The 15,764-nt window shown below is 39.8% G+C and overlaps 2 long non-coding RNA genes across 4 annotated transcripts in view; one reads left to right on the top strand and one right to left on the bottom strand.

The window, feature by feature from the left end:
- Positions 1–10,703, top strand: part of LOC127520065 (uncharacterized) — a 44,428-nt gene extending 33,725 nt beyond the window's left edge. Inside the window, exons 2-5 of the long non-coding RNA XR_007932029.1 lie at positions 2,729–8,935; positions 9,602–9,642; positions 9,720–10,052; positions 10,153–10,703. This is a non-coding gene — a long non-coding RNA (uncharacterized LOC127520065). The remainder of the gene's footprint in view (positions 1–2,728; positions 8,936–9,601; positions 9,643–9,719; positions 10,053–10,152) is intronic.
- Positions 1–15,764, bottom strand: part of LOC127520067 (uncharacterized) — a 60,069-nt gene that overhangs the window by 22,816 nt on the left and 21,489 nt on the right. The window lies entirely within an intron of this gene.

Below are 15,764 nucleotides of genomic sequence, written 5' to 3'. Positions count from 1 at the left end.
TGAAAGGCTTTTGATTTATAATAAGATAATTTGTGTCTCTGAGTAGGTGTAGAGTTATCCCCTTTACATTTACATTTATTCATTTAGTAGACACTTTTATCCAAAGAGACTCACAAATGAGGAATATAACATGTTTAATATAAGCGACTGATCTTAAGGAGGCTATAACATGAGAAGTGCTAGCAATACAAAGTTTCACAGAATAGGATTTAAGTTGTCTAGAATAGGATTTGAGAAATAGTGAAGGAATAGAATGTTTTTTTCTTTTTTCATTTAAGGCACTAAACACTTTATCAAGACATTTAACACTTCAAATATCCCAGTAAACGTTGAAGATAAATTTGTTACAGACATTTATTCAATAAACTTCTTGGCTTCTGTCATGCTTAGTTCATGTAAATGTGAAATACTGTACATGTTAGTAAAAAACTGACAAAAGCTGTTCGGCAAAGAGTGATCAATATTGATTTGATTCAGTTAATAGAGGTTAATTATAAAAAATAAATGTATTAAGACGTGCTTAAATACATCCTGACTTTACAGCATTTTTTCTCAAGTGTCTAAAACTTTTTTACATACTGTAGTTTTGCAGGTATTTCTCCATACATCTTGCCACAGTTCTTATAGTCACATATTTAAAGTGTAATTTTTTGAACTCCAACACATGCTGTCATTGTGTCTCAATACACTGTCTAGTTTATCATTACTATCAAGTACGTCAAGAATGCAGAGCTTCCAGTGATGTCCTCATCCTAACCTGCAGAGAAAGAGAGAAATAAAAGGGTAAAACATGCAGCCTTTTCATAAATTTGCCACACATTTGTTTTATATCTATTCATTTTCACTGGTATGTTAATATTTGTCTTCAGTTTTTCATTATATTCATCCATTAAAATACCAAAAAGCAGAGCATTTTGTATTGTAGCCTATTGTATTGTGTTTTTATATTATATTGACAATACTTGAAGCCTGTTCACATATTGCTCAGGCTGGTTCTTAAATAAATACATCGATACATCTCATTTAGTTTGCAGAGGCGTGTCACCTGATGCCATTGTTTAATGTTTCACATTTACTAAGGCGTGGTGTTACTGTGGCAACACTCAGAACCAGGATGCTGGACTGCTACTAGTGAAAAGAGTTCAAACCCATTTCTCTAGCAAATACTGCTGCTGATCGACTGATTTGTTATCGGGAATTAATGAATCAGATTTAGTAAATGATGTGCAGTTTTGTTATTAACAAACATAAAATCATATATAAATAAGACTAAATACATTTAACAATGGCAAACAAAACCTGAAGAAACATTTATCATAGGGGGACTTTCTGGATCTATACACTGAAAGCAACTACATTTCCAGGATTAAATGGGGAATTAGACTTTGTAAATTTTTTGTAATAAGATGTTAGACCTGAAAATAGTATTTTGTTGATTCTGGTTTGAAACAAAGTTATACTATGTATATCACCGAATATATACATTATTGATTTGTGGAGTTTGATTTGTATATTTATTTATTTATGTTTACATTTTTTTTTTTTTTTTTTGGAAATATAAATTACATTGTGTATATTATTGATTTGTGATATTTATGACATTGTTGAAAAGTGTTTTTTTTTTCCTCAGAAATTTAAGTTACACTATGTACATTATCGTTTATATTCATTGAGTTGTGGAGTCTGAGTTATCTACTTTACTTCATTCAATATATTATTATTATCATTTATTTATTTATTTTGTTTATTTATATTGATTATACTGTGTTTGATTTAATTTGTTATGTTATCTGTTTGTCCTGTGTAGCACAACCAGGTGAATGTCATTAATGGCTAATTAATTACTGCTCAAAATGAACTCTGAATGTGTTTGTTACTTATGGAGCCCCGCACGACATGCAAGAAAAAAAATATTAAATCGTGCGCACAATTTACTAATTCGTTCCCTCGATTTACTAAATCGTGCGCACGACTTACTAATTTGTTTCCTCGATTTACTAAATCGTGCGCACGTTTTAGTAAATCGAGGGAACGAATTAGTAAATCGTGCGCACGATTTAGCCTACTATTTTTTTCCTGCATGTCATGTCTGGGGCTCTGTAGTTACTCACACCCTGACAAAATCAGCCGCAACATGTAGGTGTGCACTTGTCACCTGTTTTAATATTTAGCCATTATGAAATAAAGGCTTTTTAAAAAAGTTTTCTATAAGACTCGAGTGCCTTGGACCATCCTTAATTTTACGAGTTGAACTATCCCTTGCACCCAAAGAACACAGAGACAGAACTCATACCCTGTGCAGCACTTCTTTCGCATTTTTTGCTTTATGCATAGAGGTGTTTGTGTGAAATGTGTATCCTTCTGGAGAAATAATTAAATCATGGGAAGGAGAGGACAGCCAGAAGAACCAGCAGGCAAATCAGCGCTGTTGAGACTTATGTTGAAAATGAGAGCAAGGTTTATATCAGCACTGACGACTGTTAATAAAATAACCAGCAACTGCAGCAAAGGTGTAACTGCACTAGGGTAGTGCCATTGGAGGGCTATCACCGTACAGCATCACTGGTGCCAATCATCCAGTCAGCTATCTATACAACCTAATTGACATAGGGCCACAGCAGTTTAAGATGAAGGCTAGGCATCAGATTGAGCCGTATTTGACTCCTTGTGCACAGACAATACATGTGATGTAAGTAAGGAAGCATCCAAGTGATATAATCTAGCAAAGGTATTCGGTGAAGACCAACAAGCTGCCATACTAATACAGAGGCGGTTTCTTCATTAGGGCGATAAGGCAACACACCACCAAAGTTGCGAAAGGGACATTTTTTTAATCACATTCAACAACAGTGTTACGCTAGCTGTCACTGTACTGTTTGTTCTGCCTCTGTATATATAATCCAATCAGCGTCAAGTCATGTTCTGTGAAGTACCGCCCCTTTTTGGGCGATTTCACTGATTTGTGAATCAGTATATAGTCTACACCAGGGGTGCCCAACCCTGTTCCTGGAGATCTACCTTCCTGCAGAGTTCAGCTCCTGCCCTGCTCAACACATCAGTCTGTAAAGTGCTTCTGAAGATCTTAATTAGCTGATTCAGGTGTGTTTTATCAGGGTTGGAGCTAATCTCCAGGAACAGGGTTGGGCACCCCTGGTCTACAATACAGGAGACTTTTGAGCAGTCACTGAAGGACAAAAAGCTGCTCATACAATCTGAACTGGGCAGAGCGCTCAGTGTAAAAGTGCAGTGTGCGCACAGAGCAGAGAACCTGATGAGTTCTCCCCATTTGATTCTTCAGGGGGAAAAAAGTCGACAAGGTTATGACCTGGGCTCTAAACAGTGTTCAGAGCACCTTTGGCATGTACCCCTTCTTGGGTTTAAGAATAATCCTACAATCATTTGGCAAGTCAATACTATGCAAGTGCCATTAGTAGACTAGCTTTTGCAAGTTCCCCACTCTCTTTACAGAAGTAGTATACTCCCTTCAGCAAGAGTGCTTGTAATTCAGCTGTCAGCAGTGGCTCAAATGGAGGCTATGTGAGAGCTTTTAGGACCAAAGCCAAGTCCCAAGTGAGCAATGTGGAGGGGTGAGGGGGTTTAACCCCCTCAGAAAGCTTATCAGCAGGTCATTTCTTCCAACCGGACGTTTATCGATTTAGGAATGAAAAACCATAAAAGCGTCCACATAAACGTTAAGCGTAGAGGGTGCATGACCATTGTCTAATCACTCCTGTAAGTATGACAGTATGATTGACACGGGACAATTCACGGAGTCCTCACCCTGAGTTATACACAGTTCACAAATACTTTCCACTTATGGGCATAGAGGCGCCTGGTAAAGGGTGCCTGTACCTCAGTGATTGTGCCTAGCACTTGCTGTGGCAGAATCTCTGATGGTGACTGGGCAGATGCATGTTCCACAGTTGTGGGTTGCAGATTGTGCAGAGCGCTTGGGTCACGAGGTAGTCTCAGCCTCAGACGTCACGCCCACGGACCGTTGGCGTCTGATGCATATGGCACACTTTTCTGGAAACACTTCAGGAGTTTTGAAGTCTGGTTCTTCATCTGGTTGGTTGAATTCTACAGGATGTCTGGGAGATGTGTGTGTCGCATTCTTTAACAGTCCGCCTGGAAACAAATGCTGTGATGCCAAACCAGCTCGTGGAAGAAGAAAGCCGTTGTGTTTACAACTGTGACGTACGAGCACTTACCAGGATCAACTAAACGCTGGATTTTCAAAAGTATGTGAAGTTTGCGGCTCCATTGTTGCAGTAAACTTGCACAGTGTTCTTGAATGAATAATTTATTAGATGCACGCCGGTCTGTTATTGTAGGCACATCGACATTACATTTTCATGCCCCTAAACATGATGTGGAACAAAACGAACTGTGATTGGTTGCGTTACATGTCAGTCAAATGGCCTCTGGGCGGTCCTTGGCCAATGAAAGCTGCGATAGAGTCCAGTCCTTCTGCCATCAGCCTGAAGGTCTGGCTACACGAGACTAGTCACGAGGTCCCTTAGCGGTATGGTCCAGGAGCTTATATAACAATAAGCTTTTTTGCATATTTATTGAAAGTCCAAAGCACCATCACAAGTGAGCAAAAGGTTTGAGTTTTTGGCTGTTTAACATATCCTCTGAATGAAGATAATCCAGCCAAGATCAATCAATCATCCAAATAATTTAGTATGTGCATTTCTCTCAGTCTTAGAGGAAAGAGAGCCATGTTTACACATTTTGTGAATGTGCGTGAAGCGAATGACAGACCGTAGGGCATGACCGATAATTGGTATTCTGTGCCTTCGAAAGCAAATCTCAGAAAGAACCTGTAATGAAGGGCCATCTGTCTGTGAATGAACTGCACCATGCTTGTCATGCAGCCAAGGGCCTTGCTGCTTCAGAAAGGGGCTGTGTTTTGGCCATGAAGTCCTTGTCTCACAGCTGGCTCAGGTTCTCTGAGAGGCTGAGGTGGATCTAGCGAATTGCCTGGCCTCCGTTGAGCTGAACACTGAGCTGAAGAGGTGAGCGGTGAAGGCTTGAGTGAAGACAGCAGCTGTCTTGAAGTAGAAAGTTTCTGAGAAAATGACATTTAGTGCCGCCCTATATACCAGTTGAGCCCGCCTCTATTTTGTGCTTGATCATCAATGTGTACTCATACTGGCGTGATTTATCAACCCTTAAATGCATGAATGTTTGCCAATCATTCTTACATATTCGGGTCTTTAGCGACCCGGATCTATATCTAACACGGATGGATCTCTACCTGTCGCGATAATATAAAACTCCTCTGATATTAGAGTAACAATTACAGAAGAATAAAATAAAGCATGTTTTGTTACCTTTCAGAGCTTGGAAGGGTTCATTTTGAGCAGTTGTTTTATGCTATCATTACTGTCCTCGTAAGAGCTCATTTCCCAAGACATTCAGCAAATGATAGTTTTGCGAATATGTTTGAGATCGTGAATATGAGCCCATTCGCGATCTCAAAAAATGATATCATTTTCAACATCTTCAAAATCAATATTTTGATCGCTGACAGTTTCACCAGATCCATCAAGTGACAGTGACAGTCATATGATTGCGTTCAGCACTTGCTCTGCAGTAAATCGCTTTACAATTCACATTTTGCTAATGATACTTCCTATTCTTTTGTTTTCTGTCTAAATGAAACGTCACTTCATCATCTTGTATCAGACATTGCCACCTTGTGGAATAAAGGTGAATTGCACTTATTCCGCCATCAAAGTTTCAATTATTGTTCTGCAGAAAAAAAATATATGTACACTGATACATACCTGGGGTTATTAGCGACCCTATACAATTTTTACAAAAAACGAATGGGAAAACAGGTATTCTTTTAGAATTTTATGATTTTTTTTAATTTTTTTTTGTTATAGGCCTATTGTTTATAATGAATTGATTGAGAAATACTAAGAAGGTTGATGTCTAACTTTAAAAAATGAATGAGGAGGAGGGTAGTGAATGACGTCCTGGGTCGATAAAGACCCGAGGTAGGCCTATGCATTTAAGTGTTAAGGCTTTAGTATTTTTCAGAGAACGGAGTTTCCCTATAGCGCCAGGTCATGAAGCAACGTCGAGTGAACCAAACTTGAAAGAAAACTCATTAATATTTATATGTGCCACACTCACAGAAACTGAAAATCTCAGAAACTCTTGTAACAATGCAGGGAAGTTGTCCTCCTCAGCCACAGCCGAAGTTATCCAAATAAAAGGAAAAAACAATTGACTTAAGATGGAAAAAATGGGAAAAATTCTAGTGGTGGTAAATTTGAAAATCTGCCTACCCATCTCTATATATTTTTCCTCTTTTAGGATGTCGTGAAAACTTAATTGCGAATTTTTCTTTTGCTGTTGGAGTACAAAAAAAAAAAAAAATTGATGCAGTCTCCGTTCACCACTTTTTTTTTTTTTTTTTACCCCTTGTTTCTATGACAACTTCCCATACATAATAGTAATAGGGAAGTCCGGTTTTTTTTCCGCGAACCGGTTCTTTCGGATAGTTCGTTTCAATAAACCGGTTGAAAAAACCGGCTCACCCGGTTCTTTTACGCTCCGACGTAATGATGACGTAATGACGTCGTCTATCGCGGGCCGGGATGAAAAAACACTTAACACATAACATCAGTCAACTAAAACATCATTATAATCTGAAACGTTTTTTACAATTTAGTTTTGCATCTAAAGCACACATATACAGGCAGATGGGCAAACGAGGAAGTTTTACAGTTATAAAGTGAATAAATTTGTCTTCATCAGCGCAGAAACCATGATCCACTACTATACATAATCCATTACGAATTATTTGTAATTAAATAAATTTACGTTTCGCCAGATTGGCCCCTCATTCAAGTCCTCTCATAGCATCAGTTGTCCTAGTTCGGTTCAGACGCCGGTGCTGTCACAGTCATTACTGTTCGGTAGCTTCAGATCACACGCTGAATCACGCATGCGCAGTGTCATCAGCTCATCGGTTCTCAAATCGGACATGTCCGAAAGAAGCGGTTCTCGGTTGTGTACTGGTGATCCGAAAACCGTTGCAACCGATTCTCGACTCGAGAACGAGAACGGTGACAGGCCGTGTTCGTGAACGCCGCGCATGCGCACTCATATCAGCTGCTCTGCTGCTCGTGCTCATCCATAGATATACACTAGATGTCGCCTTGCCTACGGCAGTTCATTGGAACTAATGCGTCAATAGAGCCGCCATCTTGGAACAGGGGAACCCCTCCTCTTTAATGCATCAGCGTCAATGTAGGCAAAGGTCTAACGGAAATAAAATCACCATAAATTGTCATGAATGCGATTTTCTAGTTTTTTTTTTTGGTTCATTCCAACGGTCAGACATGTATTTATCATTGAGTCCAGAGAAAATTTAAGGTTTTGATATTAAGATAATCTACTTTTTAAAAATATGATGCATAGTGCTAGTAGGCCTAAGTTTATTAGTCACATTCTTCCACTTGAGTAAACTTCGAATGAACTATCGATACTTACATATAATTATCAAAGAATAAAACAGAAAAATAACATGAAAATCACCACAGTGGTACTTGGGGAGATCTAGAACAAGAATCAGGTGGAGTTTGTAGAAAACAATTTGATTTCATATTTTTATGAATTTTTAAAATATGTTTGTATAGCGAGGTAGTCTATGACTTTGACATATAATTATTAAAGAATAAAACAGTAAAACAACATGATAGTCACCACAGTGGTACTTAATTGGGAACAAGAATGTATAACAAGAATCAGGTGAAGTTTGCAGTAAACAGTTTCATTTTATTTATTTTTTATGAATTTTAAAAATATTTCTACCGACACTTAACACCTACCACGAAACCTCATGTAGACGCGCAATATATTTTAAGCATAGATGGCGTGACCGCATACAAGTGGCGGAGCAGGTGGGTATAGCCGTGGCAGGTCGAGTGACAGGCGCGTATATCTGTGACAGGTCGCGGGGCAGCGGTGGCAGATCGCGGGGCAGGCGCGTTTATCCGTGGCAGGTCGACTGACAGGCGCGTTTACCCGTGGCAGGTCGCGGGGCAGGCGGGTATAGCCGTGGTAGGTCGAGTGACTGGCGCGCATATCTGTGACTGATCGAGTGGCAGCGGTGACAGAAAGCGGGGCAGGCGCATATAGCGGTGACAGGTCGAGTGACAGGTCTCAGTGGCAGCTGCCCCTGCCACGCAAAGATTTTACCCCTACTGCGGTTATCCTAACTGTCAAAAACTAATGGGTAACTAGCATGGATTAGCTGCGGTCGTTAACCAAGCACTGAAACAAACCAACGTAACCAGAAATATAATTTCGTAACATTCAATATCATAAAACACATTCTCACTTGTGAAATGTAATCCCTTGCTGTCTGTTTTTTTTAGATTTCTTTCGTTTGAACATCCATACGCAGCACAAAAGGTTGGCATCGTCCATGAATCCAAAGTACAGGTGGAGATAGCAGCGTTACCTAGCTACTTCCTATGACAAGACCCCTGTTCCAAGATGGCGGCGGTTTTGACGCATGCTTAGAACCCCAAGGCGACATCTAGTGTATATATCTATGGTGCTCATCATCATCAGTTCTCTCTTCACAGCAGGTTATGTCAGTGTACTGTTGGAGTAACTGAATAACTCCGGGATGTTGGTTTATTTCGAGTCAGAGGGAGTGTCAGGCACGTCAAAAAGTGAGTAACTTTAGTAATTTGTGGATTAGTGCTGGAGAACTGTTTCGAACGATTCACTAAAAAGAACCGGTTCAAAAGAACGATTCGTTCGCGAACCGGACATCACTATTACAGAACCCGGAAACGTGGAAGGTTCAATGTTACGATACTTTCAGTTTTCTGACAAAGTAGTATTTCAGAAATATTATGTATAACATATATGAGCTATATCGGGGCACTTTGATCAAATGGTATGTATGTGGGTAATGAAATTTTGTTTTCACAAAACGAGCCGTAGTTGCTACACATTTCGTTAAGATCTGCCGCGATATCAGCTTTTGCACGCTTGAAATTGCATTTGGCCTAGTTTGTTTTGGTCCTCACCTAAACTAGCATTAAAAAACAACCCGAACGTCTTTAATGCATGGTTTATTTAATTAACAAGTTACAGGTTAATACAGAAATAGCTGTAACGATTATTTAGCCATTAGCATTAGCATATTGAATTGCCTTTTTTGTTGCTCTGTGCATGTGCATTTATGAAATGAATCCCATTTAACGTTTATCTTATAAACATTTTTAATTGAAAGTAAGATTGTTATAATAGCAATAGACTATTCATTCAGATTGAATGAAAATTGCAAATTGGAGTGAAAAGACTTACATTTTTCTCAAAAACAAACCTAAAACCAAAATTTTATCAGCAGCAATTCACTTCCCATCATGCTTTTAGTTTGTGCAGCTAGTAAACATAAACTGTCTATCTGAGTCCTGTGAGAGTATTGACATCACATCAAGTCAGAAAGCTTTTCTGACCAGCATGATCACTGTTGATCAGCATCTCAAACAAGCCTGTTATGTCATGCTGTACTGGTTGAGATTAAAGAAGTTAAATTAACTTCTTTTTCTTTTTTTAGGTTCTGCTTCATCTGTGTGTTTGCAGTGCTGATAAATAAAGGTGAGCGCCTAACCTAAATTTGAATGATAAATGTATAAATGTCAGACAGTGTGTTCACAGATAGGCTGTGTGTTCAGTGTCTCTGCAGGTCACAGTACACAGAGAGGGTATTATTGGTGGTTCTGTTGTCCTGCCGTGTTTTTCCTCTGAGCACCGTTATAAACTTCAAGACATTGATGTGAGCTGGAGACACAATGACAGTGAGATTGTGTATGATATAGTCAAGGGTGAAGATTCATTGGCAGAACAGGACCCACGGTACAAGAACAGAGCTGAAACATTCCCATCAGAGTATGAGAGGAGAAACTTCTCCATCAGACTCAAGAACCTCACCTACACTGATGCAGGAGAGTTCAACTGCCTCATCACACCCTCACATGAACAAGAGAATGTAGAACTGATCATCAAGGGTGCGTTACACTACTTGATTAATATATATATTCTATTATATTATTATATTTCTGTGCAGTAATGTTTTTTTCTGAACTTGTTTTGTTCTATAATCAACAGAAGAAAAAGGAAACAAATCCAAACAAGCAAACCAAGGACCAGATTGGATGAAGATAATATCGATATTTGTAGGCCTTCTTGTATCACTTGTATTAATTGTTGTGTCAATAATAGCCTATTTTCGCTGGAGAAAAAAATCACAAGCTGCCTTATAGACCATTTCGGAGTAGACATCATAGTTACAAGACTTGTGGCAGAAAAACAAGAGGTAACAAGTAACAAGGTAAGAGGAGGTAACAAGAGGAGGAAAACGGGCAAGATCCACGGAATAAGTTATTTATTGTACCTTTGGATGTCAGAATCGGAATGCAAAAAAAAGATGGTCTTGATTTTTATAGAATACCGTCATCGAAGATGCTCTTTGAAGCTAAACGCAGATGGTTGCAAGCCATTAAACGGACAGACTAAATTGATGAAACCTGCAATGATTACCTTACTATTAAAGCATGAATCATGTAAACAATAGATGTAAATGATATTCACATATATTGCCCCTAATTCCTTGACTGTCCTGTTTGGCCTTTTCCAAACTCCGAATATACCAGTCACAGCACACCGTGTCATTGCCTTTACTACTTTGCTGACCAGGCGTGGCATCCTCTTAAAGTGGAAGCATGCCCCTCTGTCACATGATAATTGGATAAAGGAGGTTTATTTAGATTCCTTACTTTTACTTTTTTTTTTTTTTAATTTTATTACATACAGCAAAACAGAAAAAAACGGTCCTGCAATATAACTTATACAGAACATGCAATAAATGTACTTGATAATGGTATACATAACTATTTATTTAAAATCTATTTAAAATATGCTTAGGCCTAAATAAAATTACAGACATAAGCCCTATTCGGACGGTAATTGTTTCTCATGTGGACTAAATAAATTTGCATGGCAGCTGTAGTGAATTATAATATTATTTGGGATTGTGACCACTAGAGGGCGTGCTTGTGCAACAAGTAGCTGAATCTCTCAGAATCTCCGTCTCCTTAATTCTGCTGCACTACAGAATATCACCAAAGAACGATATCACAGGCAGCACCTCAGTGATAAAACTCATGCATTCGGATGGTGATTTATTCACGGTAGAGGAGCGAGTTTTGTTGGAGCGCGCGCACTGTTCACGTAGTCGGTTGCATTATCTGCTGTGAATAAAATAAAATAAATTCGTATTTAATATAATAATAACATCCTATTTATTATTTAACTATTTAAATCTCCTGTTTTAGGAAGACAGACGCGCTATATAGTTGAAATGGTTTTGTCTTGCATTTTATCTCAAATTGTGTCATTTTAAGAATGGGCAAATGAGTTCATGCAGCCTCTTATTTACAGTAGGCTACGTGAGGTAAGCATGAAGCTGCTTTGTTTATATTTTTTATGTATTTGTATATAATAGGCTACATAACATTTTAAAATGGTACACCTGTCAGGTATCGTTGCTGGCTAACAGACGAGGAAGACGAAAATACAATCCAACACGTAGTTTTAATAAACAGAAGATCAGACATGCGAGCAGGCAGCAACACATACACAATACCGGACAATGAACTGAACTCAGGCAGAAACATAAATAAACAAAGGTGTCCATGGTAACTGTTGAGTGGTGGTAATGTGGAACAGGTAACACAAGACAGGAGTGACAACAAACTGAAAGTCCTAGAACTGAACATAATGGTGACAGTACACCCCCCTCCGGCAAGGCGCGTCCTCTCACCGTAACAGAACATCAGAGGGAGGGCCGGAGTGGGTTCTGGAGGTGGACGAGGTGATGGCGATGTGATGGTGAGAGGCTGGAGTGACGGGTTGGTGAAGGGATGATGACGAGCTCCCTGAAGCGCAGATGTAGCGTGCACGATGGTGGCGAGGGAACCCAGAGGAGCCATAAGTCTGAGGGTCTCCGGTGGAGCCGAAGGTGGGAGGAGCCAAGACGAAGCCGACAGGTTGACAGACCGAGATGGAGCGAAGAGGTCGAAGGCAGGAGGCGTCACAGGGACTCCCTGGAGATGGCGCAGGGCTGTGGACATCCGGCAGCGATGGGGCTGGAGGACTGGCTGAGCTTCGCGGTGACATCAGAGTCGACAGAGCAACGGTAAGGATGACAGAGTTCATGCAGATTACTGCAAAGAGGGAATCATAGTCCATATGGTCAATGGTACAGTTCATAGATGATGATGATGATACCTGGTGGGATATCGTTGGAGTTGTTATTTCCTTGCTGTAATCGATCAGCCAGTCCTCACTCTCCATAGACTTTTCTCCCTTGTCCGCTGATGTCGTGGGCTCACGCCCCTGGTCAGACGTGTGATGAAGTTCCATTTCCGGGGAGAAGGGTCGCCTCTGTCCTCTTTGTCTCGGGCTCTGGCTGACGCGCCGCAGCTGGTGGTAACTCTCTGTCTGCGGGGGGCTTGTGAGAGTACTCTGCAGTCGATGGAGGTGACTCGGGCTCTGGGTCTGGCTGTGTTCTGGACCGGGACGTGACGCTCTCCAGACACCGGATGATCGCTTCTTTCCAGCTCAGTCCAGTAGTCTCAGGGAGTTCCACGGGATGATGATAGTTCACCCCGATCCAGAACAGTGACTTCAGGGTCTCGTCGTCGTAGGGGCAGGAGAGGGCGAGGTGGAAAAACTCAGTGGTGAAACTTAAAAAAATCGTGGCTCTTCTGAACCACCGACGCAAACTTATTTGTCCATCTTATCGTTCCGGTATTCTGTCACGTATTGTTGCTGGTAAACAGACAAGGAAGACGAAGATGCAATCCAACATATAGTTTTAATGAACAGAAGATCAGACAGGCGAGCAGGCAGCAACACATACACTTAACATACACCATACCAGACAATGAACTAAACTCAGGCAGGAACTTAAATACACAAAGGTAAATGACAAACAGCCGCAAGGATCGTTAGTGTCCATGGTGACTGATGAGTGGCGATAATGTGGAACAGGGAACACGAGACAGGAGTGACAACAAACTGAAAGTCCTAGAACTGAACATAATGGTGACAACACATGTTGCTGCCAGAATAACTGCCCATTTGTGATTTATTTCTCTTTCGCCACTAAATAAAAAAATAAAAAAGGTAATTGTGACTTTTTATTTCACAATTCTGACTTTTTTTCTCACAATTGCAAGTTTGCATCTCACAATTCTGACTTTTTTTCTCAGAATTGCAAGATTTAAACTTGTAATTGCGAGTTATAAAGTCAGAATTGTGTGATATAAAGTCAGAATTGCGTGATATATAGTCAGAATTGTGAGATATAAACTCACAATTTTGAGAAAAAACGTCAGTCTTTTTTCCCTCACATTTGGATATTATAACACGCAATTGCAAGTTTATATCATGCAATTCTGACTTTATATCATGCAATTCTGACTATATCATGCAATTCTGACTTTATAACTTGCAATTCTGACTTTATAACTCGCAATTGTGAGTAGCCTATATCTCACAATATGAAGTTTTATTTAACAAAATTCGGGAGGCGCACGTTCTGATAATCAACCAGTCAGTGCAAGAGGAAGCCGGTATATAAAGCCGTCTCTCAGCTCTATCCCGCGACAAGTTTCATAGCATCCCTCCGCCACCCCATCACCTCACTCTTGACTGGTTTCTATCCCAGTTAAGGAGGTAGAGTATATGGAGTTAATATTGTGCCATAATTAAACAAACAAATCCAGCATTTTGCAAACAAACACGATCTGCTTTGCAAAGGAAAACTCAACTCACAAACAAACAGAAAGTAATGTGCAAATACAAAGGTCAGTTTGAGCGAAAACGCAGAGTAACAAATATATGTATTGTGTTTCACAAATATAAATAAATGAGCCTACATAATATTTCACAAATAAATACAAACCTACAAATAAATCCTACAAATGGCATGTTACCTTTGAACAAATACCAAATCTAGTGCATACAAACGCACACCTGTCTGTTACGATTGTAAAATACTTGCCTTTTTATGAGATCTCTCTGCTTGATTTTCTCACAAATGTGTGCCGGCAGATTTTCTTACAAATGCAGTTGAGCAACTTCCTCTTCCAAAACAGCAGATGGCACTTTGCTATGGGTAAATTTATGCCTCCCTGCAATTCTCTATGCAGGAAAAACCTGTTAATTATTTTACTGCTCCTGATTGCGTTGGAGACTCCACAATCTCAAATTGTAAATGTCAAACATCTTTGATATTCACGACTCTTTATCGCGTTGCCTCTGATGTGATACCCACGACAGCCAATAAGAGCAAGCAAGCTTCACCAACCAGATGTTGCGTGCTTCTATAACTGAAATTTGGCATCCACAAATATGCCATGAAAGTGGAATATTGAGAAAGAAGATCATCCATATTCTGTTTTCTCCTTTGTTTTTCACTGCAAAACAGAACGCACACCAGGAGAGCAAGCCGATTATCCTCCATTTGTTTTTCTTCTCAAGTCATGTTTGATCTCGGGAGTCTCTGTGAGATCTTATGTCACTGTGAAAATGTTACTACAATAGACAGGTGTGTGGTCTCACGGTCTGGCTGAACCATCTACAGTGTGTGTTCAGAGGATTATAATGTTATAAATCAGTTGAAACTGCCCTTATATCTGTGGTCTCCCACAGTTTTAAAATCATCTAGTGTGTCCCTGGCCGTTACGCTTTGCGTAACTAAGGGTTGCAGGCTTGCCTTCCAGTGGCTTTGCCTGAAGAGCTTGATTAGCCGGTTCAGGTGTGTTTGATTAGGGTTTGGGCAAAACTCTGCAGAACAGTGGGTCCCCAGGAGCAGGACTGAAGACCTCTGCAGTAGACCATTCAGCCATTTCACTCAAAAAAGCTACTTCATTCAGGAAGAAACTAGGAACATTGAACATCATCTTACAAGCACAACAGTCAAGCAGTGTGTCACTTAGTTAATGCTGAAGTTGACACATCACTTGCAATGGTCAGCTGACACCATGGGGTCAATCAGGCTGAAACAGAATTTGTGATTATCTTTTCTTCCCTATTGTGACGTGTATCTGAATAAAAAGGCTTCTCAAACAAGAAAAAAATGCAGGGCGATGTAACAAGACAGTATTAGTAAAAACAGGGCGTGGGATCCAAATGCAGTACAAAGTTTATTTGAACAACAAAAAATAAATAAATACATAAAAAATGAAGTGAATCCAAGCAATGAACAAGATAATCCTAACACGGGGAAAACAGAAACTAAAACAAATGCACACGATACATCCATACATGGACAACACCAGACATGAACAAGGGAAACACTGGGGTTTAAATACACAGGTTAACAAGGGGCTAATGAGGGACAATGAAGACAATGAGCAGGTATGGTAGCAAACAAGGATAACTAAGGAAACAAACAAGGTAGGCAATGCAACAAGGGAAACAGGAACTAAACACAGGAACAATGAGAAAATATAGCTGCAAGCAGCAATTACGGGGCCAAGCACAAAGAAGGCACAACAGATCATGCCAACATGGGTGTGAGCATTAGACCAACTGCAACAGTGAGCAATTAAAGACCTATTAAGATCTTTTTAGGCAAAATAGCTTAAAAATCATAAATAAAGATTTACTGGTTAATCACTATTGACTAATAGGTGGCGCTGTGACCAAAT

This window comes from Ctenopharyngodon idella, chromosome 10, assembly GCF_019924925.1.
Source record: "Ctenopharyngodon idella isolate HZGC_01 chromosome 10, HZGC01, whole genome shotgun sequence".
NCBI classification, from domain to species: Eukaryota; Metazoa; Chordata; class Actinopteri; order Cypriniformes; family Xenocyprididae; genus Ctenopharyngodon; species Ctenopharyngodon idella.
Note: the sequence above shows the minus strand (reverse complement) of the source record. Positions and strands in the feature narration are given on the sequence as shown.